Source organism: Neoarius graeffei, chromosome 17 (genome assembly GCF_027579695.1).
Source record: "Neoarius graeffei isolate fNeoGra1 chromosome 17, fNeoGra1.pri, whole genome shotgun sequence".
Classification (NCBI taxonomy): Eukaryota; Metazoa; Chordata; class Actinopteri; order Siluriformes; family Ariidae; genus Neoarius; species Neoarius graeffei.
In genome coordinates this window covers 64,734,420-64,739,439 of record NC_083585.1, presented here as the reverse complement: position 1 = coordinate 64,739,439, position 5,020 = coordinate 64,734,420, and the positions used below count along the sequence as shown (strand labels likewise).

The 5,020-nt window shown below is 38.3% G+C and overlaps 1 long non-coding RNA gene across 1 annotated transcript; it reads right to left on the bottom strand.

The window, feature by feature from the left end:
* Positions 1-225: 225 nt before the first annotated feature.
* On the bottom strand, positions 226-4,550 carry LOC132864426 (uncharacterized). Its single transcript, XR_009650220.1, has 2 exons — positions 4,354-4,550; positions 226-2,876 (listed from the first exon to the last, which is right to left on the bottom strand). It is a non-coding gene; the product is annotated as an uncharacterized LOC132864426 (long non-coding RNA).
* Between the last annotated feature and the right edge of the window lie 470 nt (positions 4,551-5,020).

Genomic DNA, 5,020 nt, shown 5'->3' with positions numbered 1-5,020 from the left:
ATGATACAAGTCTGTCGGTGGAAATTCACTGTTGAATGAGAGTCAGTTGGTGGAAATGTTGTTTCAACAATTCAGATTGCATGTAGGCACACACTATTAAGTAAAACTGACATTGATAATAACTGTTGGGGTTCACCCAGAAAGAGACCCCGAGATTCCTTCGTGAGCCCCCTCGGATCCGGGACGAATGATAGAACGAGAGAAACAGACAAGGGAACACCTGAGTTGTTCACATGCCAGTTTATTCGCACAGTCACTTCGTCAAAGATGAAAGATTACAAACACCTTTTATAACAAATCATAATCTCTCCAAACGGCTCTTGTGTCGGTCAAATGTGTGTGTGTTTGTATGTGACCTCAGAGAGGGGTGTGTGTGTGTGTCTATGGGAGGGTGTGAGTGAGTGACATCATTTTGATATCTGTGTCTATGTGCTAGGTCAGCAAATCACATCTTAATTCCATATGTATGTGTGTGTGAATGAAACCTTCAATCATAAGCAAAATAATATTTCAGCAATTCAGCAATTTCATTTACGTACGTCAAAGCGCGTGAGATGTTTTTACGACAATGTTTTAAACAAAGACTATGTTTGGTCTAACAAAGAAGTGTTCTTCTCCACTGGACGAAGGTCAGGCTACACAGGAACAGTTTAAAATCACTGCCATAGTGTATGCAATAGTCCAAAATAATAAAGGATCTTAAAAAGCTCTAAAATATACTATAAATAATATATACTATAATATATACTATAATATATAATATAAGAGTCTTAACTCTTTGTTCAGCAATAAGGCTACCATTACATCCAACATTAAAGTGTGTGTGGGTCGATCTGACACTAAAACAGACCTTGGTGGGTCCTTCAGACACTTCTCTGTTCAAAATACACATTTCATAAACAAAATGTTCCCAAACAATGTCCAGCCGAGACAGAAGGTCATTTTTAACTGAACCTTAAGTTAACTCTTAATTTTGTCACCATTTTAATAATAATACTTATAAGAATAATAAGAATAATACTTATATAACCCTAACAATCCCCCCCTTTGATAATAGCATCACTATTATCAAATCCTATTATCACCTCATGATCATATATGATTACATCAAAAATTAATCCTGAGTTAATCTTTGCCCTTCTTGACATATATTGGTGCTCAGAGGGCGGGCATGCCCAATCAGCCCTCGTCCCACCTCACCGGAGCTTAGAGAAACTCAAAACCTCTTAATTCCCAGATACACGCTACTTCCTTCAGAGTAATTTGTTCTAAAACAGTGAGGGGAAAAATGAAATTAGAAGGCATATCGACCTATAGTGAGAACAGAGTCCTGTAAGAATACAGAGTTTCAGAGCATAGAGATGTGTAATAATAGTAGAAAACGGCATCAGATGAAAGACATAACACATTCGTGTGGTGTGCGCTTGTGCAGTCCAGTTAGCGAAGTTAGTCCAGAAGATGTTGTCTCGAAGTCCAGCTCGAGCGGGTAACCCTGCCCCGAGCAATGAAGTCCAGCTCGAGCGGGTAACCCTGCTCCGAGCAATGAAGTGGTCCAGAAGGCTCGGGCGGGTAACCCTGCCCCGAGCAAAGATGAAGCAGTCACGAAGGCTCGGGCGGGTAGCCCTGCCCCGAGCAACAATGAAGCCACGAAACCCGTGATGAGGACTGTCCAGTGTTCTTAGGTACCTTGAAAGGCATTTATAAATAAAATGTATCATTATTATTATTATAACTACCGTAGGTATCAAAACGAGAAACTACCTTCGTGTTCTCTCGAGAACAGGGAAAAACTTCTACCCATTTAGAGAATTTGTCCACAATCAAGATGACAAAAATCAAATGAAAAAGAAAAAAAAGCGTATGTCTCATGCAGAATATCAGGCTGATATTGATTGAACACACAGAATAACCACAGAGGTGTGATAATATTATAAATTATAAAACAAGAACCATCTGAGGGTTTAGAACAAGAACCATCAACAAAGATCCCTAGAGACCCCTATTACTGATAAATTAATTTAATGGGTCTGTCAATTTTGCAACACCTGTTTAACTTGATGTGACGAGTGCAAGATCAATGGGTGAGACAAAAAACAATTTTTCCGCATCTAAAACCATCAAAGCACATGCGGAGACAGCCCCCAGACACACAGGTAAGCCTTGAGCAACAATGTCTAATGTTTTGGATAAAAACGCACAATGATGCATTTCCCCCCCTCACGCTCCCCAGAGGCCGTGCCCCGGTGTCCACAGGCATAGAGGTGGAAGGGCTTGAAGTGAGCAGGTGACCCAGGGGCGGAACAAAGGGTGCTTCTGAGGGAGTGATAAGCGACCACCATAGCGTCAGTCCAGGTCAAAGGATGTTGCAGTGGAGGAGGTTTTGTGTCTAGAATGACAGCCTTGAGAAAGTTCAAAACTTCAAAAGTTCAAATACTTAAGTGTCCATGCAATATTGCAGCTTGGTTCTGGAAACCTTAAAGCCCTTATGCACCAGATGTTGGAGCAGGCGCAAGTGTCAGTGTCTTGGCAGATTTCTGGTGACTCAGCAGACACCAGAACACACAGACCACAGAGTCCTGAGGGAGGGAGAAGGTCACAGAGCACGTTATGAATTACAGCTGAAAAAAAAAAAAACAGCAGGAGAGTCAAATGAAACCCTGAGTCCAAACGCTATCTCCTCATGTGTGTGAAAAAAAAAGGCAGAACAGAGATCATTAATTTTCATTAATGGAAAAACAGCAATGATGAGCAGGAACCTGTGACATTACAGAAGAAACAATCAATTCATTAATCTTACATAAATTTTGTGTAAAGTGTCTCACCACGCCTTGCTCGAGAAGAGACTGTAGGATGACATGGATCCAGAGAGAGAGGTACTGCTTATTATAAACAGGATGCACATGAATAGTTTCATGTCAATTTAAACAAAGATAAACCCAAGTCTCCGATTTATAAACAAAAAGTTATTCAAGTAAACGTTTGTTAACTGTTTCTTGCTGAAAAAAAATTATGGTTAACTAAATACATTAAAAGCCTATCTATTCCATATCCTCTGTGGTTTTTAAAGGCAAAAGTATGGAGGTTTAAAACTCAGCAAACAGCCAATCAGAGCATTTCATATCAATAGTTCGAAATTAGGAGGAACATGGTTAAGCTTAGCCTCATAAGTAGCAATAAGTTTAAAGAAAGAAAAGGAGATACTTTATGTATATGGAATTTACCTAATAATATAAAGAATACTTATTAAATTTATTATTGTGTGAAAGTGCCAAAAATAATGATTTTCTCTGCTCATTGCAGATTTCTGTGTGTCCTTGCCTGCTATTCTTGCATGAGTTGTTTATAGTATAGCTATCTGTAACAGTCTGGGAGCCCTTATCTCAATGTTCACTGAGAAAGAGACAGAGCATATTGCTACGGAACAATTATTCAAAATATTATTTATAATAATAGGACGACAATTATTCAAAAAATGTCAAAAATGAAGTAAAAAGCGGGTTAGCTCGCTGTTGAACTAATTTCATGCTTCCCAGACAAGATAAGTCCACATTTCGCTAAAACGCGTCAGAAACAGGAGTATATAGGATATTTAAAGGTTAGAATTACATATGATTAATAAAAATACCACTACACCAGCGGCGGTGAGAGCGCCGAATCCTAACCACTAGACCACCAAACGATCAGTTTAAAATAGATCAACATTAAACATTAGGTTAAACATTAAACTTTTCGGCATTTCCATTCACACGTAGGGTAAATATATTTGATGCCTTTTATTATGCCTTTAAACAGGAAGTGGTATAATACTCGATATTTTAAAAATGATTCCTGATAAATATCTTCAAATCTGAAAGTGATATTTGATTTGGTTGAATTAATCAAACTCTAAGCCTTAAATATATTTCTTCTGTTTTTACCATGTCTGTTTAATTTAAGTGAATGTTTTAAAATGGTTTTTGTGTTGTATTTGCTTGTACAGTTATTTCATTATTTAAGGTCTGAACGCATAGAATTACTGCCCAAATCTGATGAGACGAGAGTTTTGCCCTAGAGCTGCTTTTTCTTTTATCCAGTGCGCATGCCCAGTTCACAAGCATCATGGGAACTGGAGTTCTAATGTTATTTTGCCGTCACATACTTCGTATTCATCATTTATAAGATCTAGACATGAAACTGCATTAATAGCTGCACTATTAATTATTAAAACACATCAATAGTCTTGTAGAGTGCTCGCGGACCTGTTCAGAGATCACCTCGCAGACCACTCGTGACTTTCCTGATAACCTTCCAGTTACAAGTTTCGGACTATCAACACACAAGGAATATAAAATAAAATACAGATGATCTACTCACCAAACTGAAACTAATTGATTAAGAAGCAGGTTTTTCCTCTGATGATGTTAAGGGAAGAGGATCTCTTCTCTTGGATTTCTAACAGTGATGAGATTCACAAACGATTCGGATCTTCTTCGGGACGAAACATAAATGACTCGATCGAGCGAATCGATACAGACGCATCAACGGCATTTGTTGAGTTCATGCACACGTAATGGTTTGAGGAAAGTTCATATTTTAATTTCATGCAGCATGAAAGTGTGATTATTGTTTACAATTTGAAAACAGGAATACAAATAAGGTTTCCGTAGTTTCTGAGTCAAGAATCAAGAGTGAATCAAGTAAATTGATTCACACGCATGCGAGTTTGTTCTAAAGATTCAGTGAAGCTTTCGTTGAGATTAAAATGCACAATATACAGAATGTCCGTATTTTATACGGATTTGATTCAATAAACATAGTATACGGGCGTACAAATAGTTATACGGATTTAAAAAAAAACTTCAATATTTATTTAGAGCCCTGGCGACTTGTCCAGGGTGTACCCCGCCTTTCGCCCCCTAGTCAGCTGGGATAGGCTCCAGCTTGCCTGCGACCCTGTAGAAGGATAAAGCGGCTAGAGATAATGAGATGAGATGAGATGAGATTTATTTAGAGCTATAATCAATTCCCACAATGATAAAAG